The sequence below is a fragment of the Crinia signifera genome, chromosome 8, assembly GCF_055691185.1.
Source record: "Crinia signifera chromosome 8, ASM5569118v1, whole genome shotgun sequence".
Taxonomy (NCBI): Eukaryota; Metazoa; Chordata; class Amphibia; order Anura; family Myobatrachidae; genus Crinia; species Crinia signifera.
In genome coordinates, this window is record NC_139224.1 from 91,418,253 (window position 1) to 91,441,198 (window position 22,946).

Consider the following 22,946-nt stretch of genomic DNA (forward strand, 5'->3'; position numbering starts at 1 on the left):
CTGGTTCACAGGGCCTATCTCACACCTGCCCGCCTACATAGGTTTTGGCCTTCTGTTTCTCCATTATGCTGGACAGAGTGCGGAGGGGAGGGGACTATTTTACACATCTTCTGGTCTTGTCCAACCCTGTGCCCCTTATGGAGAGAAGTCTATTTGCTTTTAGCCAAAGTATTTCACCAACCCATACCGATGAACCCTCTCGTTGCACTATTTCATTACTTCCCAGGGCTGATATCAGCTGGGGATAGATACTTACTTGGCCATATCCTGGTTGCGGTTAAAGCCTCTATCGCCCAACTTTGGAAATCCTCAGATATACCTACTATCCAAATGGTTGTAAATAAGATACATAGACATTTCCTTTTTGAAACTTCCGATGTAATCTACTCCTCTAAGGCGTCATCTATACACCTTAAATGGCTTAGATGGTCTGAATATAGAGAGGGGGAGGGACTCCCCTGTGGTCGCAGCTCTGCCATAGATTTATTGGTGCTGCACTCACCTGACACCCAACATGAGATTTGTTAAATTCCTGATATTTCCGGACCTACCTGACATAGTCTACGTGTGATGTATGTACTTTTTTCGTATCTTTGACCCCCTTTTTTTTCCCTCTCTTCTCTTTGCTCTAACCTTTTCCTTAAAAATTATTGTAACTAATGTTTTTTTTTTGCCTGTATATTTTTTTTTGTGTCAAATGTAAACTTCAATAAAAATGTAATAAAAAAAAAAATCGTGTCCATCGCGTCCATCGCATGCCTTAAGTTAAGGCATGCGATGCGATGGATGCGATATTACATAGAGAACAATGTTAAATGGGCCAATGGACCCGATTTTTCATTGTATACCCACCCTTATGGGTATTCAACATGAGAAATGCCCCCCCCCCAATTGTTAGCGCCACCACACGATGAACATCAACCCAAAGTGTGGCGAGCGCAGCGAGCCCGCGAGGGGTGTCGGTACGCATCCTCCGACCTTTTCATACCCCCACTATCCACGTCGGCGTGGAGCTGATTGTATATAGTGTGGCGAGTGCAGCGAGCCACCGAGCCCGAAGCGTGGCGAGCGGACGCGTAATACCTGTGAAGTAATGCGCGTCCCCTCGCGGGGATTGCTGCGCTCGCCACACTATATAAAATCAACTCAACGCCGACGTGGATAGTGGGGGTATGAAAAGGTTGGAGGACGCGTACCGCCGCCCCTCGCGGGCTCGCTGCGCTGACCACACTTCGACTTTGCATTGATTGTGGGGTGGCGTTAACAATGGGGGGGCATTTGACCAATCAGGGTTGGGAAACAATCAAAATTGGGGTCTGGGGGCCATTTAACATTGATTCCAAGTAAAAATCGCGTTGATCGCATCGCATGCGATTTGGTTGCATGCGATGCGATCGACACGATTTCGGGGGGTCCCGATGGACACAATTTTTATCGCTGGCGCCGTGCTAGGAAACAAGTACCATATATTTTATATATTTTTTATTTTTACTTTTAAGCACTCCTAAACAATTTCATCACCATTTAGTACTGTTTAAATATAGGAGCTGCTTGTCACATAGTACAGAGCAGTTATATACTGTACATATTACAATACACAGGTGAATACACTTGTAGTATTCAGATAAGATAATAAGCAGACTGCTGCTGGACCTAAAAGTGACTGCAGATGTGCATGACTCAATCACATCCAATGTGTGTACTATAATAAATGGTGTTTAATAAATAAATATACTAAATATCTAAGATATATATACAGTACTACCATTAGCAACCATAGTTGCACATTGGTGTTGCACAGTGTTCTTATTAAAACAAATACAGTATACGCATTTTCAAGCTATTTCTCGAATTCCCATTATTTTAGTACAGTATATGTTATGCTCTTCTATTCTCAGAGAACCTTACTTTTTCTAATAAGATTCTTGCATGAATGAGAAGAGAAATCACATACTGTACCTTCCATTCTTGGCTATGAATGAATGGACAAGTGCAATTGTTATTTCTTTAATTCATTTGATCTGATCCATACTGAGATGATTGCACACTGTAAGGTGTATATTTTCCCTGTCTATATATAAAGGTGTATATTTACTAAGATTTCTGTTGAAGATGGGATTTTGCACATAGCAACCAATCAGATTCTATGTCTTATTTATTTACCACCTTCTTGAAGATAATAGGATCTGATTGGTTGCTATAGGCAACATCCCATCTTTAAACTAACTCTCATATTAGTAATTTTACCCCTAAGTGTATAGGATACCCAATATATTTAGTAAACTAGAGGAAAAGTACCTAAAGTGAAGGGACATGGTGCTAATCACCCATAATGTGTTTTATAATTAAAATCTATTTGGCTATTGTTTAAAATTTTTTTTTTTACATATATTCAAAGCACATCTTCTCTTCCTGGAACAGAAATGGATGTTCTTTTTTCAAGTAAAATGCAGTTTGTCTTTCTGTGTTCTTTGTACATGAGTTATTAGCTAGCTCACCTGTGATTTTCATTCTCATGTTGAACTCTGTTTACAATGTAAGATACAAAACTCATCACAAATCATAAGCAGTCGACAGCAAAGCCAAGGAATTGTTTTTTCCCCATGTTTAAAAAAACGTATTTCTATGCTCATATACTGTATGACTCTTCTATAAGACTCTATATTGAATTTAAAAAACATCAGTTTATAAATATTTTTTTTTATGTAAGAAAATATTACACAGTGGTTAACTGAAGTAGAATAAACTGAAATTATGTTTTGCAATATAAAGTACAACAGACGGTACTTATGTAGTATCTGAGCGTCCGATTTAGAGATCGGGTCGGATCGGGCACATCGCATGCGACCATCAAATGCGATGCGATGCGATGTCCCGATTTTTCCATAGGAATCAATGTTAAAATGGACTGAGTCCATTTTAACATGGAATTCAATGGGGAAAAAGGGGTCCTTTTCATACCCCTACTATCCAAGTGGGCATGGAGTTGGATATAAAACTGTGGCGAGCGTAGCGAGCCACCGGGCCCGAAGCGTGGCGAGCGTAGCGAGCCCCGCGAGGGGACACAGAATACCGTCCCCTCGCGGGGCTCGCTTCGCTCGCCACGCTTTGGGCTCGGTGGCTCGCTACGCTCGCCACAGGTTTATATCCAACTCCATGCCCACTTGGATAGTAGGGGTATGAAAAGGACCCCTTTTTCCCATTGAATTCCATGTTAAAATGGACTTAATCCATTTTAACATTGATTCCTATGGAAAAATCGGGTCATCGCATCCGATGGTCGCATGCGATGCGATGCGATATTGCATTGCATCGCATCTGATTGTATGCCTTAACTTAAGGCATACAATAAAAAAATCGGACGCCCAGATACTACATAAGTACCCAACAGACATATAACGATTTGAAGAGATAACTGAAAATCAGAGAAATGGTTCACTGACAATTTCATTGAACCAAAGAGATATTTATATTTTGGGATATTTTCAACAAAACAGTTTCCGATTAGATTTTGTTGGCTTGACAAGATTGATACATGAACTAAATCAATACCCCTGTGGAATCATATTTCTAAGACTTAAACAGGTGAAATTAATGTCAGAATAAGATAAACAACATTTGACAATACATTAAAGCAGAATAGATACAACCAACCAAAATACATGAATCCGTACATACTCTATGGCAATATCAGATGATCAGAAACAGGGCTATGGTCTAGTAATTATCTATTTCAGCTCCAAAACAATGCATATATTAGTCTAAATGTATTAGATACAGTGGGTGACATTCTATGCTTTGAGAAAAATGCGCATGTTTTTTTAACGCACCACATCGCCGCTATTCGCACTTTTTAAAATCGCATTTTTCAGTCATAATTCGCATATTTAATGTGATGCGATTTGGAGGCTGAAAAGTGCGAAGTGGTGCGATTTGCGGCGAAGTGGTGCGATGTCTTGAGACCTGAAAATGTGCGATTTTCATGTCTGAAAATCGCACGTTTGCAGGAAAGCGCAAAGTAAAAAAAAAAATGCGCGCGGGGTCCCCCGCCAGAACATAACCAGCCCCGGGCTCATTGAGCCGGTGCTGGTGACATAAAATCAGGGTCCCCGACAAATAGGGGTCCCCTTGATTTCATGAAACCAGCACCAGGCTCAAGGTCCGGCACTGGTTCCCAAAATACGGGGGACAAAATGACTAGGGGTCCCCCGTATTTTAAGAACCAGCACCGGACCCAACAAGCCAGCAGGGTAATGCCACAGCCGGGGGACACTTATTATATAAGGTCCCGCGGCCAAAGCATTAACCCCCTGGCTGGTCAGCATGGGCAGGGGTCCTGGGGAAGTGGGGACCCCCCCAATGAAGGGGTCCCCCCCTCCAGGACTTACCAGCCCATGCTGATAGTCCGGGGCTGTCCCCGATGCCCCTGGGCGGTGGGCATCGGGCTGATGGATTGTGTAAAAAAAAGAAGAAAAACTATTGTTTTCTACTGGCGAACTATGAGTCCCAGCAAGCCTACCCCGCATGCTGGGACTTGGAGAACCACAAGTCCCAGCATGCGGGGCATTAAAGGGCCCGCTGGCACTTGTAGTTCTACAGTACAAAAAATAGTTAAAGAAAACACACTGACACCCTGAAAAATAAAAGTTTAATACACACATAACACACACACAGTGATACTTACCTACCTTGAGCCCGTAGGTCGGTCCCTGGATCCTAGGTCCGGGCTCCGGGGCTCCAGGGCAGAAGAGTCCAGTTCCGGGGCCTTGGTCCTGGTTCCGGGGCTGCTGGGCTGAAGAATCCGGGGTCCAGGATCCGAGGTAGTCCCCAGGGGTACCTAAGGAAGGAAATCCTACTCACCTGGTCCCCGGCGACTACCTCGGCATCCTCTCCGGCAGAAGTGCTGCTCCCATCTGGTACCCGGCTCACAGGACTTACACAGGCGCAGAGATGTTTCTTCCTCGGCGTCTCTAGTCAGAATGATTTCTGGCCAATCAGGAGCCGAGAAAGTCGGCTCCTGATTGGCCAGAAATCATTCTGAATACAGACGCCGAGGAAGAAACATCTCTGCGCCTGTGTAAGTCGGGGTATTTGTCGGGGACCCTGATTTTATGTCACCAGCACCGGCTCAATGAGCCCGGGGCTGGTTATGCTCTGGCGGGGGGCCCCGCGCTCGTTTTTTTTTTATTTTAACCGTTTTTTTTTTTTTTTTACACCAGAACCCTGCACAGAACATTGCGATCTGTGCAGGGTTCTGGCTAATTCGCCAAACAGAACCTGGTCTGAAATAAGGGCGAATATTAGTCAGCTTAAAAGTGCGATTTGCGAAAACGCATTGCATTAAATAAGCGATTTATATACTTTTCTTTACGAAAACATCTGGATGCGATAAAAATGCGAATTTATCTCGCACTTTTGGTCAGCATGCATTAACGCACATAATATGCGATTTCTGTCCCTTAGCGCATCCTATTAAATATGCGTTTTGAAGGACAAATGCGATATCGCCATTTTTTTAACTAATTAACGCAAAAACACGCAAATCGCATCCCATAGAATGTCACCCAGTATATTGTTTGTTTTTTTGCCTGGAAAATTCAGGAAAAATCATTACATGTGCTAAAAAGTCATACTTAAATACTTAACAATAAAAGTCATACTTAAATACCTACGTAAATATAAACATTACATAATTTGCACAATACAATTATCATCCTGTGGTTTAGAGGGTGAAAATTTATAAAAAAAAAACACAGTATTTTAGCAAAGCCACAAGATATAATGGGACATGTCATTTGGATGGTGAAACATTCTAGCGGTACATTTAATAAAGCTTCTAAAAATGAAAAATAGATTCTAGAGTAGCTATCATTTCTATTGTATTCTAGAAAAAATAGACAAAATTTGATTGGTCACACAACAGAAACCACTAAATTTTAGTGGTGAATTGGACGCTAGTTTGAGAAATAACAGAATTATTATAAATAAAAGAGATTTTTTTTTATTATAAATTAATTTATGATTCAGCTGCAGTCCTCCTATGTGTACCAGTGCAGGTACCCTACAACTGTCTATCACCTGAACCAATGAAGGTGCAGGCCACAAATACTGTAGATACAATTGAAAACAGAACAAATTTGATTGGTCCCCACTTTTCACCTTTATAAGCTTTATTAAATTTACCCCTTATCATCCATACAATTTAAGCCAAGATAAATGATAAAAGGGGCATAATTTAACTACAATTTTGAAAAAGGCCATGATCTGCTTGTTCTCTCTACGGAGTCCCTCCAGAACTCCAGAACTGATTCTTGAGTAAACACTGCTCATGTAATTTTACCACCTCAAATAACTGGGGTTATAGTACAGAGCCACAACAATGAGGTAGAACATCTAAAGTTGGAGGCTATTCCTTGGCACATAAAGGAAAAAATGCAGTCATCTTATCTCAAGAAGGAAAACTAGGAACTAAAGGAGGGCAGTTTGGGTTAGGCTGTGGGGGAGGCCAGGGCCGGACTGGGACCAGAAATCAGCCCTGGCATTTTTGAGCACACAGTCCCACCTGCAGCAGGCGGTACCCTTGCGCGATGAAAAGGGGGCGTGGTCTCCTGGAAAGTAAGCATGGCATCACAAAAAGGAGGCATTACACATTATGAAACACACCATAATGAACATTACACATTATGGAACACATCGTTATGCCCATTACACATGGAAGCACACACCATAATGCCCATTACAGACTATGACACAATCCGTTATGCCCATTACACATTTTGGCATTGGCACACATCATAATGCCCATTACACATTATGGCGCACACCATAATGCCCATTGCAGGAAGAAGGCTTGGTGCAAATTTACCTTGTGGTCTGAATATATATATATATATATATATATATATATATATATACACACACACACAAAAATTAAATAAACACACTTTTGAAGCTTACTGTAAAAAAAAAAAAAACAGGATGCCAGAGGGTTAAACCTTCCTGTCATCTTTCTTGGCTCCCTGTGAATGTGAAGCAGCAGCTGCTGTAGAGGGGGAGGGCCGGGCTTGTGATCTGAGTGCAGGGTAAAAACGTACATGCTTAGTAGCAGGAAGAGAAACTCATCGTAACTTATATGTTAGTTGGGCGCCCGTTACGTAGTTTGAGAATACCAATAAGAATACCACTATGCTAGTTACGTAAACTACGTAATGTACGTAAACTATGTAAGTTACGTATTTGGAGCTATGTTAATGCATAATGTTTCATATCCCCACTATCCACGTCATACCTCCGCTATCCACGTGGCATGGAGTCAATTATATAAAGTGTGGCGAGCGCAGCACCACGAAGCGTGGTGAGCGCACGCGTATCCCCTCGAGGACGTATCCGCGTCCGCTCGCCATGCTTCGGGCTCGGTGGCTCGCTGTGCTCGAGACACTTTGTAAAATTAACTCCACGCCCACGTGGATAGTGGGGGTATGATGTGCATAGTGGGGGTATGACGTGGATAGTGGGGATATGCTCTCCGTGGGTCTGCCATGATAGTCCCAGTGCTTAGAGTTGGCCATCGACCATCGATGTTTACAAAACATTGATGGTTTATGGCCAATGTTGAATAGTTTTGACATCGATGGGGGAGAGCCAGATGGTTTCCCACCATCGATGTCACCATCCCTGGATGACCATCGATGTGTAAGTTCATTGATGGTCATCCATTGCACACTTATACACCATCAATGGTCAGTTGCACTTCTGCCATCGATGGCAATCATTGATGGCAAAGGCAACGATGGCCATCGCTGGATGACCATCGATGTGTAAAAACATTGATGGTCATCCATTGCACTTATACACCATCGATGGTCAGTTGCACTTTTACCATCGATGGCAACAATCGATGGCAAAGGTGCCTGGGTGACCATCGATGGCAAAATGGGCTGGCTAGTGCCGCTGGGGGAGCTGGGAAAATATGTGATGCTCCCCCAGCGCCGCATCGCGTCACCGCTGACCGCCCACCCTCGCGCTCGTGTCACCGCCGCCCACCCTCTCACATCACCACCACCTCACCACCTGCCCTCCTGCCCTCCTGCCTGCTGCCTCATCACCCGCCTGCCCGCTGCTTAGTCGGCCACCCGGCAATGGTTACGATGACAACGTAGCCAAAGCTACGTTGTCAGCGTAGCGTAGCCAGGGTGTCCGGCTAACATATAAGTACCAACTCATCTAGCAGCAGGCAAATTACGCAGTTATTACTGCTAGCCTGAGTGGACATTTTGGGAGGTACAGATCAGCTCTGGTCTGAGTGTGTAAGGCTTCCAGCGCCACTGTGACAGGTGGGTGCCGTGCAGTGCAGACTGGCAGGACAGCAGAGATGAGAGGATGTAGAGCGAGAAGCATCGGCTCTCTCTGACTCTGCCGTGGGGCCATTCAGTTTCTCCCGCCCGCAGCCAGCCCCTCAGCTACCCCCACCAGCGCGGCTCAGACACTGGCGCAGCGTCATGACGTCAATATGAAATTACCATGCTGTGCTCAGTATGGACAAAACCGGCCCACAGTCCATCGGCCCTTCTGGCATTTGCCAGAAGTGCCAGATGGCCAGTCTGGCCCTGGGGGAGGCTTAGACCAGGCTGTAGTTAGGTAGGATTAGGGGGTAGGGGGAGATAGTTAAGAATTGTACCTATGAGGTATTGGGTTATTCAGCATCAGGATGCAGCTGTCTGTCTTATGACCTCCAGCATCTTAAGCACTGGGATCTTAAACCCAACCCCATTTATGGACCTTTTGCTAGAAATTACGAACTTGTTAGCCACAAGGAATGAAACATTCTCAGTCCATTTTAATTGTTCAAAAACTGTGGAGCACTTCTCAGTTGGGAGATTTTTGGTTCACAAATCTACTTACTTACTCTACTTAACATGTCAAAGGGGACATTCAGATGTGGTTGTACCTGCACCCATCATTGCAAAGTATCCATTTTTGAATTTTTGTTAATGCGCAGGACCGATTTTGTGTGTGTGAATGGGTCCTGTGGCATAGAACGCAGACTGGCATCATACTGTCTGTCCCAGATTCAAGGAAAAAACCCCTACACCTATGTGAAAGCGCTTATAAATGAATTTTACTCTCCTGATTTACATTCCTTCTTTTCTCAGTAGTATCTTCCCTTTGGGAGACTAATACATGGGAAAGAAGAACACAGAGGTGCCACAATCCTCGTGTAATACTGTTGCAATGTGACAATATTTTTCGAACAGACACTGAAGAATCATCAAGTGTAAGTTTTAGTTTGAAAATGAGTTCGGGGATTCCCCCTTACAAACTACTCACAATGGTAGAATGAGTGTAGGCGTATCAAAGGTTATCTCTAGATGGTCGTAAGTTCAAAGCATCAGATGACACATTCACTAAGATAAATGAATGGCTTTATTAGGTAAATTATACAGGTAGCGTAAAAAAGGGAAGTGGGTTACTCATCTTTATGGTGTCAGGAGTTCAGCAGCTGTAAAGATGGAAAACGAAAATGGGGCTCCGTTTGTAAGCAGCTGTTTCTCCTTCCTCCAATAGGATGCAAATCCTCACTCAACTACAGTCAGCACCAACGCGTTTCGATCAATAGATGATATTTTTCAAGGTAATAGCTGACTGATCCCTAGCAGGGTTTATATACCCTCCCCTCCTAATGAGGATTCTCCTCAGGTGTGTAAAAAAGTTCCACCTATGTATAACACAAATCTTTCCATAGAGTAACATGCTGCCTGATAATACATTCTGATTCCTGGGCAGCGCTCCGTTTCTATACTTCCGGTCCGTGGCCATTTTGCTTCCGCCGGAAGTGATCTCTTAGTCCTCCATATATGATCTTCCCCGGCATTCTGTAACCCGGTGGCCATCTTGGTATACCCGGATGTGCTCCGTCCGTCTCTCGCGTGTAACTTCTGGCTCTCTCAACATCCTCCCTCCAGCAGAAGTCGTCATCCGACCCGCTTTGTCTGCCAGATTTTGTCCTCTGTTATGGGGATTCGTCAGATATTTTTTTGGAAGGGATATGTAGTGGATGTTCCTTCGTTCTGTTTACCGCTGTCATGGTAACCATGGCCATCTTGGAAAACTAAAATTCTTTCATATGTCACCATGGCCCTTATTCTGATCGGTGCGGATTTCTCCGCATGCGGTCGTACCGCCGATGTTTTTGAACTGCGCATGTGCAGAGGTCACTCTGCGCATGTGCAAGCGGTTTCGCCGCACGTATTCTTTATACGCCGCACAGGGGGCGGAGAGGGGCGTGTAGGGCTACTTAGCCTCATTACCCTATGCATACGCCCCGCGTTTCATGGGCGTTCCCATGCAAACGCGGGGCGTATGCATGGTAATGAAGCCGTGACGCTTGTGTAGGGGGCGGGCATCTGACATCGCCGGATGTCAGCTGCCCGCCCCCATACATGATTTCATACGGACAAGTGTCCGTGTGGTCTAGGGTGGCGGGAGCTGGGGGAGCGTGCGGCCCTGCATTCGATGTTCGGCGACCATCGAATGCAGGGGCTGCTCCCAAGATGGAGGAGGCGTATCCCCGTCCACTTTCATGCGGACCGCCACATATCCGCGTACGGACGGAGGTGGCGATCCGTATGGAAGGCGGGGATTCGCCTGCACGGTCCTGGCCGCATATTCTGATCGGGCCGCACCGATCAGAATAAGGGCCCATATGATTTCCATATTAGATCTAGAAAGGTTTAAAAATATAGAATCTCTCTTTGATATTTTGTCAGTATAAGAAATGGCCATATCACCATTGCAGTAGTGATTATATAAAAGAGAATCTAAAAAAATATGGTACTTGTTTCCTAGCACGGCCACAATCTTTGGGATCGTGTACCTTTAAGTTAAGGTACACGATCCCCGCGATGGACCCGATTTCCTTTGAAATCAGGTCCATTTTGCCGGCAAAGAAAAAATCGGGGGCATCGCGTCGGTCGGGACCATTAACATTGGTCCCGACGCGATGCCCCCGATTTTGCCATAGGCTTTAATGTTAAAATATTTTTTAACATTAAAATCGTGAGCATCGCGTCGGCCTTGTGCCATTATAATGGCACAAGATGAGATGGACTTGATTAAGTCCATCTCAGATAGTAAAAAATTTGAAAAATGTGAAATGGGCCAATATGACCCATTTCACATATATATGGCCCCGTCGTCACCCCACGATATACGCCAACCCGAAGCGTGGCGAGCGCAGCGAGCCCGCGAGGGGTGGCGGTGCGCGTCCTCCGACCTTTTCATTCCCCTACTATCCACGTCGGCGTGGAGTTGAGAATATATAGTGTGGCGAGCGCACGCGTATACCTGTGAAGTTATAAGCGTACGCTCGCCACGCTTCGGGCTCGGTGGCTCGCTGCGCTCGCCACACTATATATTCTCAACACCACGCCGACGTGGATAGTAGGGGAATGAAATGGTCGGAGGACGCGCACCGCCGCCCCTCGCGGGCTCGCTGCGCTCGCCACGCTTCGGGTTGGCGTCTATCGTGGGGTGGGGTTTACGGTTTAAAATTTGGGGGTCTAGGGAATATTTTACATTGAATCCAATGTAAAATCGGGTCCCAGGGACCCTATTCACATTTGATTCAATTAAAAAATCGGGTCGGTCGCGTCGATCGCATCGCATGCGACCAAATCGCATGCAATGCGATCAACGCAATTTTTCCGACACGACCACCCCGATGGAAATCGGTGTGGCCGTGCTAGGAAACAAGTACCAAAAATATATATATAATAGCAGCATGATATATTAAAAGAGATATAAAAATTATATAAAAATCACATATTTTAAAACGACTTTAAAGAAATGAAGAAAGGAACTGGAAGTAAATAATTGCTGAATAAGAAATGGTTTACAGGAACCATTTTATTTCAAAGTCTTGATTCAAGCCTATAGGTTCCAGGGTGTTATAGTTATATATGCATTCCATTTCCTTCTGTACTAGACGCTTTAGCAGATTTTTGTCCCTTTCAGTTGTTTTTATTAATTTTAACCCCCAAAATCCCAACACTTTATGAGTGGAACATTGGTGGGTTTTTTGTTAAATGGGCTGCCAGAGGACGTGACTCAAGTCCTTTTTTAATATTTCTGAAGTGTTTGGCAATTCTAACCTTCAGAGTTCGGGAAGTACGTCCAATATACCACTTATTGCATGAACACTGTATAGCATATAAAATGCTTGCAGTGTTGCACATAATAAAATCCACTATTTTTACAGTATGTCCGTTGATATTAATTTCTTCAAATTTAGAATTTGTAGGAGTTGTAGTATTTCTGCTGCCTATACACAGTCCACATCTGTAGAAACCTTTAGACTGGTTGTATGTTAGTCTTGTTTGGTTACCTGTGTAAAGACTCTTTACTAATTTGTTTTTTAAATTTGCTGATTTTCTATATACATGTTTCGGTTTCACCGGTATCAAGTTACCGATAATTGGATCTTTTTGTATTACCTTCCAGTGTTTTTTAAATGCCTTTTCAATTATAGTGTGTTGGGAATTGTAGTTTATTATGAAGGCCCATTGAAAATCAGAGTTTGTTTCTTTTTCTTTGGTTTTTGATTGCAATAAGATTTCTCTTTCTGTTTCAAGTGCGGCTGTCATTCCCCTTTCTATATCTTGTTTCTTGTACCCACACGCTTGAAACTATTCTTTCAGCTCTGTTGATTGTGTTTCAAAAATCTCGGTCTCAGTGCAATTTCTCTTTAGCCTCTTAAACTGGCCACTTGGTATATTGGACAACAAATTTAAGTGGTGGCAGCTAACAGCAAAAATATAAGCCGCAGAGTCGGTGGGTTTTTGGAATGTTTTTGTGCAAATTTTGCTTTCTTTGGGTTGGTGTTACTTTCCTTTTCTCTATCACCTATTACTTAAGCTGCTGTAAGCGCGATCGTTCTCTCACTCATCTTTTAACACGTTCATTGCCAATTTACACCATGGAGAGAGAATAATTGCTGCAAAATGTTTTCTGTAAGAGAAAACCGACTACCTAGAAAAGGACCTTCTAAAAGAAAGTCACATATGGTGGGAAGTGGCGACTTTAGATAAGCGTCTAGCACAGAAGGGAATGGAATGCATATATAACTATAACACCCTGGAACCTATAGGCTTGAATCAAGACTGTCTGTAAACCATTTCTTATTCAGCAATTATTTACTTCAGAATCACCATAGTGTTCCCACGGCCAGTGTAGTTAGCGGAGTCAGCATCCCTGTCAGAAGTAGTGTAGTGTTCCCACGGCCACTTAGCGTAGTTAACGTAGTCAGCGCCCCTGTCATAAATAGCGTAGTGTTCCCATGGCCGCTTAGCGTAGCCTTTGTCCCTGTCAGAGCCAGCGTAGTGTTCCCACGGCCAGCATAGTCAGTCAGCGGTATGCAGTTATTGTAGTCAGTCAGCAGTACATTGTGTCATTTATGGCTGCTGACAAATTGACCATCTTTAACCTGCCGCAGACAGAGGAGGAGTTGTGAATTTTTTACAACATCATCACTTTCTCCCAGAGACAAAGACATGGGCATCCAATGAGACTGAATATCAAGGAGTGGATGTGGCTCTGCCACATAATAAACTGTGGCAAGAAGGTTAGTCTCCAGGCCGCATAGTGGTTTCAAGGATGCCATCTCACATTATGATGCTTCTACACTTCGTGTTTTCTTGGGCAGAGGACCTAACAAGTATCACATTTTTTGAGTGGCACCTCTTGATTTCTAAGAAAACCACTGTGAGTTATAATAACCTTATGAGGGAGGCCTACACCCTGAATTTAATGTCCCATCCCCAATGCCGGATTGGTGGTATGGGCAAAATAGTGGAGGTGGATGAAAGTCTCTTTATCCAGAGAAAAAATCATGTTGGATGCATCCTGCCTCAACAGTGGCTGTTTGAAGGCATATCCCAAGACACCAGTGATTTGTAATGCCTGTGGCCAGCCGTGATGCCAGCACCCTGATGTCCACCACCAACAAGTATATAGAACGGGTACCATTATATATTCTGATTGCTGGCGTGCATACAACACTGAACAGCTTGAGCAGGCAGGGTACCGTCATGCACGTGTAAACCACCGGTATAATTTTGTGGACCCGGAGACTGGGGTTCATACCCAAAACATCAAAAGGCTGTGGGGATCTTTCAAGTGGCGAAACAAAAGATAAATGGGACTGCGCGCCAATATCTGGACTCATACCTTCAGGAATTTATTTGGCGCAAAACTCTCGGCACAAAAAACATCGTCATTACTGTCTCAGATGTATGATATGGCAGGTGTGAATGTTTTCTTTAAACTCCCCCACCATCCACGCCAGCCCAAAGTGTGGCGAACAAACGTGTTACACGTCCTCCCTACTTGTTCATACCTCCACTATCCATGTCGGAATGGAGTTGATTATATAAAGTGTGGCGAGCGCAGTGAGCCACTGAGCCAGAAGCGTGGTGAGAGGATGCGGAATACACGTAAAGAAATCCGCATCCGCTCGACACGCTTCGAGCTTGGTGGCTCGCTGCGCTTGCCAAACTTTATAAAATGAACTCCATGCCGAGGTCGGGAGGACGCAGAACGTGTCCACTCGCCACGCGTCTGGCTGGCGTGGATAGTGGGGGTTTCAAATGGAGGCATTTGCCAGTATGTAACATAGAGCACTGGCAAATTATTTCTTTATTGTGCATGAGATGCACTTGCACCCGCACTCCCCCTTTGTGCAGGAGATTCATGTGCTACCGAACCCCCTTGCTGACGTGCATACAACACGGCAGTACAGTAAGTATTGCGGCAGGGTTGCTGTACCCTGCCACAATACTTACTGAGATGCACAGTCACAGGCTGCGTCTCAGACAGATGGAGCGCCTCTCTGCCGGCACCCGCATGATCCCCTCTCCACCGGCATCCGCCAGTGGAGAGGGGATCATGCTGGCGCCAGTGCTGTGTGAAATGCGCTCACTAGGCTAGCCAGGGATGACAGGTACAGAGCCGCAGCTCCCGGGGACAGTACGGTGACTATGCTAACTACACAGGGCTGCCGCAGAGACACTACGCTTACTACGCTAGGCAGTCATTGGGCTACACTGACAACATAGCATAGGCTGCCGCTGTGAAACTACACAAGGCTGCCGTTGGGCTACGCTGATAACATAGCTTCAAACATAGCGTTGGCTGTCGCCGTGAAAATACACAAGTACCAAAAGTTTAGTCCCCAATATTTTATGACACACTCCCACACCCATGATTCCATCCATGAATGCCTCCTTATTAGTCTGGGATAGGCTAATATCTAGACTCCCTCCTTCTTCCCATACACTAACTCATATCTCCCTTCAGACCTTGTCAGATCTTATCTCAAATTTAAGTCTAACACGACGGACTGCCTGTGGGGTGGCAACGCTGGCAGACCTATTATTAGTCCCTACACTAATGTCTTTCTCAAGTCTCCAGCAAAAATACTCTCTCCTGAATAGTGAACTTTTGCATTATTTCCAGATCTCACATTGGTGGCAGTCCACCCTTAAGGATACCAACCCTCCCAATCCACTACTTTTGTCTGTTATCTCAAGGCTGTTGCAGTCTAATTCTGAACATGATATTTCCTTCTGGTATGAGTTCCTACAAGACTTGGCACTCTAACTAAATCTAACACTAAGGAAATGGGAAGCTGAAGTAGGCATGGATCTAACTGCTACACAATGGAGCAAAATATTCCTCTCATCATACTCTATGTCCAAATGATTAAACCATGCTGAAATGCACATTAAATTGCTTCATAGACTTTATTTAATGCCAGACAGGTTGCACACATTCTGGCCCTCATGCTCCAAATTCTGTTGGTGCCCAGTACTGACCAAACATTGGGCAGATGTCTTTGATCTACTTAATGTTGTACTCATTCTTCAGCTCTCCCCATCCCCCTCCTGGTCTTACTGAATGTCATTCCCGTTTCCATTCCTAACCACAAACTTTATGTTTTGGGCCATATATTAATAGCTGCATGCACAGCCCTAGCCCAACTTTGGAAAAAGGCAGGTCCCCCTCTGATACTGAAAGTGATCAATAAAACTCACTTTCACTTTATTACGGAAACAGAATTCAGATGCTACACCTGTTCAGAATCCTCACCAATAGCCCAATGGTCATACTGGCACACATATGTCATTGAGGGCGAAGGAGCTCAGTATTTCCCCAACCCCTCTCGAGTAAGCCCTCTACAATTTGGTCTCAATGAGAAAGATACTGCCTCTCCAACAGCTATCACTACCCCAAGTGATACTTAAACCAAACTGTTTAATCTGTGTTGTTCCTGTTCCGTATAATGTCTGATATGATTATTTACATTTTTATGTATATTACTGGACCCTGTGTGACCGCCTTTCCCCCAATGTTTTTTGTTTCCCTACTTCTTTTTTCTGTACCCCATTTCTATGAAAATTTTCAATAAAATCTTACTGATGTGAAAAAAATTACAATAAGGTCTAGACATGTCGTGTGTCTTTAACCCCTTTGAGTGGTGGGTTTTGCTTGGGCAGTACAAACCTACCAGGCCAGGTTTGTTCTGCCCTAGCAAAACCCACCACAGGACGTTGGAAGCCCCCCCCCTCACCTCCGCTCCGACGGAGCTTCCCTGCCGCCACTGCCCCCACTGTCCCAGCTGCCCCTCACGGTCAGCAGTGACATCGACGGCAGGCTCGGGGATGTTCACGGTGGCTCTGGAGGACTCGGGCACCTGAGTGCACCAGAGTCGCCCCCGAGCCGTGCCAAACATACCAGATCCTGCCTCCGACGTCACTGCTGTCGACTGGCGGCTGGGTCAGGGGAGCTCCAGCGTATGATCGCAGGAGAAAAGGTGATGGAGGGGGACTGGGGGTGATGGGGGAACTCTAGAGTTGGTGCGCCAGTGGTGCACACCTGGACACCACTGGCACGCACCTATTCTATGTTAGTGATATGCCCGGAAATTTTCTGGGACAGCCCGCTGCAGCAGCGCAGCTGAGCCCGGAAAATTTACGGGCATACCACCCAAGGGGTTAATACAGAAATCTTTTGGTGTCATTGTGCATGTTCTATAACAATATGACTGTAGGAAATATGTAGTTCACAGGATGGTTAGAAATTGTTATTTATTTCTCATTTTCAAAGAAAGAAAAAAGCAGGTCAGAGATAGCTCTAGGTTCAATGTGTCATGTATGATTGGACTGGCAGTTACTAAAGCTATACTGTAGTAAAGTTTCCATTTTTTCCCTTTCTTATTACTTATGTTGTCATCATTAATAAACTATGAGAAATCTGATTGTTAACTTAGTACATTTCATTCAGGAAATGCCTGTCTTTTTGAAAGCCCTAGTAGCCTACAGTACTTGTTATGATTGGATTATACTATTTAAAAAATAATATTCCATGTGTTTATGTTTCTTTGTATTATTTCATGTACTTTCATTTATTAGTTATTTAAAAAAAAAACAATGATGCCATTATGTATGAATTCAAAAGAAGAAAAGAAAAAAAAAACAATTAATAGTTATGAGCATCAACAGAAACAGTTGCCAAATAGTAACAGGTTCCCATGAGTAATACCGGTATATTATATTAATCACATATAGTCACAGCCTATGGTTCAGGCTTATCCCCAGGACAAACACACAAACCCCATTAGTGGGACCACACATATAGGATTTCCTGTTCCCTCTAGGTAAATCTGGGCACATTGGTAAGATGCTCGGTTCAGAGTATACATATGACATGTAATGCCTCAAATCTGATTACCTGATTTTCTGATGTCACTGAGTCTTACAGGGCACTGTAGCGGACTCAGGATGAGAGAAATCAGGTGTGTTTAAGGTCAGAAATTAAAGTATGGATACACTTCTGCGGTCGGCAGGCTCAAATACAAAGGAACCTGTTGCTAACATAGCATTGCAGGATGCCAGAGTGCCAGCTGTTAATGAGAGAGTGTAGAAAGAGAGAGAGAAAAAAATGGAAAAACACAAAGTGCTACTAGTTCCCACCTGCCGAACGGACCCTGTCGCACACTGCCCACTGCATGGACCCCGCTGCCTGGACCTCCACGTGCTGGCAAGTACCAGAGGTGGGGTGGGGGTGAGTGGGGGTACCACTGGCAAGTACCAGGGGAGGGTTAGGCATATGAGCTGGCAAGTACCTGGGGAGGGGGGGAGCGGACATACGAGCTGCCACGTACCAGGGGAGGGGGGAGCAGATTTTACGAGCTGCCAAGTACAAGGGGAGGGGGCAGTAGGCATACGAGCTGCCAAGTACCAGGGGAGGAGGGTAGCAGTGTAGGATCCAATATACTGGTTCAGACCTGTTCACACTGCACAAATAATGGGTCTGAAATGTGTAGGATTCTTCTTTTTACCTGTTTTGAATTACCGGTTTTCTTGAACCGGTAATTTAAAACTGGTGCTTTCACAATGCAGCTATAATAGTTTTGAAACGGTTAAAAATCTGCAAATTCCCGGGTTATAGCTGCAGTGTGAAAGGGGTATGAGTCTAATAAAATAGAAGAGAACCTTTTGTTGGGGTAGATTTCAGGAACACACCAAAATCAGGGGGCCCTGAGGGAAAACACAGACTAACATCTCATGGGCATGTAGAGTTGTCAAGGATTAAGCTGAAGTTGATGGATTGAAGAACAGAAAATAATGATGGATGAAGCTGAAGTCAATGTGTTGGAAAATGGAAAATCAAGAAGTATAAAAACCGACATCTATAGGAAACAAAGTAAGCACTTGAAGCACCATCAGAGAAATGGAAATGCAACTTTGTGCAAAGACTGCTCAGAGTGATGGCTGTATAAATGTTCTTAGTCTTAATAGACTTTTTATCTAGCAAAATGTTTATTGCAGTTAAAAGGTTCTGTATGTGCAGTTGTGAGTATACTGTATTTAATAAACTTACCTATAATCTGCAGGTGGCATTGGATCTTCTAAAACTATCAATCACTTGCCAAAAAGAAATAAACATACAAATAGTTTGACCGGAACCACAAGAACCACATTAGGAGTTTGCAAACTGTCACTGAGTTGTCAACCTCCAAACTGTTTGTTTGTTTATTTATTTTTGGCAAATGATTTAGACAGTTTTAGAAGGTCCAATGCCACCTACAGATAATAGGTACGTTTATTAAATACAGTATACTCACAACTACAAGGCACAAAACGATGTTAGGCATTGCTACAGAATACAGAAGTATTTTTTTTTATTAATGAGGCAAATTGGCCTGATTCTGAGGTGGGAGCAAAACAAAAAGACCATGTAACTGCACTTTGGCAAAACCATGTTTAAATGCAGATGGTGTAGATTTAAAATGTACATCAAGTTTTGATTTGAATTTGCAAGGAAGATGTACTAAGCCTTGGAGGGTGATAATGTGGAGAGAGAGAGAAAGTTCATTTTAAGATTAAGTATAAGCTTCTGGGTGGGATGTTGTAACATCCGCTGCCCATTATCGCCCCCCTTCGCCGGCCACCACATTCTTAATAACGGCATATGCTCTAACACAGCGGTTCTCAAACTGTGGGTCCAGACCCCAAAGTGGGTCACGACCACCTCAGCATGGGGTCACGACTCTATGTTGCTGATCATCAGGCTAATGTGTCGTGGATGGGGGACAGGGTATAACTCAATAAATAAACACCCACAGCGTCCCTCTTCCATCAACCTTTTCCATCACCCCCATTGCCCACTGCCTCCCTGTCACAAAAGCGGTCACTTTACTTCACTGACCACACATGTGGCGGCCATTCAGTAGTAACTTGCTGGGTCCTGTAATAATTTTTTATTGTCTGACGGGGTCCCAGAGCAAAATAGTTTGAGCACCCCTGCTCTAACATATGCAGTTATTAACGCAAGCGACAGCTCTTGCAATAAGAGCTGTCCCTAGTGATGCGGTGCCGGCTCTGGACTTCCGGGTCTGTGAGTCCAGGAGTCCATCTGCACATGTGCAGAGTGATGGCGGGGGGCATGCCGGGAGGGATCCATGACGGATCCCTCACAGTAGCACTGCGGTAAGAAGCTCATAGGCTTCAACAGGTAATCGCCAGCTTTTGCGGAGGGACCATAGAGCATACAGAAATGCGGTAAAAACCCTGATAACAGGGTTTTTACCGCATTTCTGCTTTAGAGAATCTCCCCCTCTAGCTGTTATGTTAATGGATTTGTTTAAAAAATGAGGGTTAGAAGCTGATTGCCCGGAACTTTTTAGCTCTCCACTTTATGACTAATTCCATAGACAAAAAACCTTACAGTTTCACATGTCCCAATAAGGCTTCTTACACATGATCTGACATTTCAAAAACCTGTTGTAACTCTTCCACTCAAACGCCAAAAAGCAATGAAATTCTGATCATTAAGGCTGATGCCTTAATGCATGTGTCCTCAAACTGCGGCCCTCCAGATGTTGTGAAACTACAAATCCCAGCATGCCTTGCCACAGTTTTAACACCCCCTTATAGCAAAACTGTGGCAAGGCATGCTGGGATTTGTAGTTTCACAACATCTGGAGGGCCGCAGTTTGAGGATCCATGCTTTAATGGATGTGTTTCTTGCGCAATACAGATATGGTATGCCATCTCAGCCTGTGGGTAAGTGCAGATTCAGTACTGTCACAGAGTGAGATTGCTGTCACTCACACCATGGTGGAGCTGCTTATTCACAAATTTGTGTGCTCATATACACACACATGCAGTCTATGCAACTGAAGGTCTGAGCAGTTATGTGGTGCACCCATCCCACTCAGTGCCCACACCGACCCCATTCGGTCACCACAACATTCCCACATTGTTCCAACATCCTTCTCACTCCATACATCCATCTCATTTAGAATACACTTTTAGCTCCCTCAAACATCTCGGTTAATTGCTAAAACTATAATAGCCCATCTACGGTCTATGCATCTACACTTACTTCCATTATACACTTCCATGCTGCTCTGTCTTCCCCAAACCCTACTGCTGAGTTATCTCATCTGTGTTGGCCTGTACTACTAATTTACCTGCACCATCTGTTTTTCCCCATCTGTGCCTTGTCTGTAGCACCATTGTCCTTCTCACCCCTCTCCATCTGTGCTACTCTGTCGTCCTCATCCACACGTGCTGCTCTGTCCACCCATCCACACAGGGTATGGGGTAGTGTAGGGTAGCAGTGCCTTCGAGGAATGAATTAGTGTAGGAAAAGAGTATCTGTGTGGAGATTGGTTACAGGGTGAGGGGTGGTGTAGGAGACCAATGTGTGTGCGGGGGGGATGCAGAGTAGGTGGTAGTGTTGAAGAGCAATGTGCCCAGGTAGTGGTTAAGGGTAGTCTAGGACTCCTAGGAGAGCAGTGAGTGCAGCTAGGGGTTGCAGGGTAAGGGGTAGAGTAGGAAAGCAGTATGTGCAGGGAGGTATGTAGGGTGTAGTAGTAAAGGAAAGCAATGTGCGGTGGTATAGGGTGAGGGTTATTGTAAGAAAGCAGTGTATGTTGGGAGGGGGGGCAATTGTTGGGAGGAGAAGGTGCAGGGTGAGGGGTGGTGTAGAAGAGTAGTGTGTGAGGGGAGAGGATGCAGGTTGAGGGCTAGTTTATAAGCATAAGTGCGTGCAAGCAGGAGGTTCAGGTTAAAGGGGAGAAGGGAGTGCAGGGTGAAGAATAATGCATTAGAGGAGGATGTGCAGGGGAAGGGGTAGTGTAGCGCAATATGTGCTGGGTGGGGGTAAAGGGTGGTCTTATACAGCAGTGGTGCATGGAGGGGTTGCAGGGTGAGGGGTAGAGTAGGAGAACAGTAGGTGCAGAGAGGTAGTGTAGGGTGAGGAGTAAACATAGCTAATATAGTGCCCGCAATGTGAAAAGTCCTGTTTGGAACTGCACATTTCCGCTCTCCACCTCAGGAGGCTGCATACAGAAATGTCTTTGCTGGACTGGTGGTGATCCCACCCGAATAGCAGAATCATTTAATTGAATAACTTGATATATGGACCTCTTAAAGCTATACTGTATGTATATCTGATTTGCCATACAATCTATAAAATAATTTGAAGGGGGACTTGTGGGACTATCACTAAGCTAAAAAAGGAGAAACCTTTTATGCTTAGTGAGGTCCAGTTGAAAAAAGTCACTAGTTTTGCCTCTGAAGATAGCAGGACTCATGTATGCATGATTTCAGAAGACATCCATTCAAATAGCCCTAAAGGCACACATGTAATAGGACATACATGTAATATGGCACATATGTGCAGAAATCTCTTTATATAGCTCTCTTTAGAAAATCTGCCAAAAAGCCCTAAAGTATGTTATCCTCACTAACTAAGAAGAGGTAGTAGCAGCTACAGCCAAGACGGAATTGACTGCTATTGATTGGCATTGACCTTCATTGTTCCATAAACATAGACCTCCCAGGATCTTAATTAACCATGGTCTAATTACCCAAACATAAAATATGACCCATATCATGTTACCATCGATGGGCACTTGTACTAGTGACATCAATGGTGATCACACCAATGGCCATCCCTAGTCTTCTCCTTGGCACTCTGCTGCATTACTGAAGATAGGGACGACTCTTTCAGGGCTGGTCCTAGGCCACACCCACAAGAAGGGAGTAGCAACATCAAAGGAGCCATCGGAAGTAGGAAGAACCCTGGGTTTGGACTCAAGTCAGCAGGTGCATCAATGCATTTAAGCCTGCAGCAGGAAAGGTGAGTGCCGATGTTTAGTGTATATATTGTTTATTAGATTAAATTTTTTAAATTAGTCTTATTGTGGTCACATTCTCTCATGCACCATGTTTTAACCCATAATGCATAGCTTGTTAACCAGTTCCCTAGATGATTAGTGACAGGTGTGTTGGTAACTGCTCACCTATAAAAGCACAGTCTGCTGTAAGCTTTAGACCAGATAGCATGCCTAGATTAAAACATTGATGTGATAGCTATGT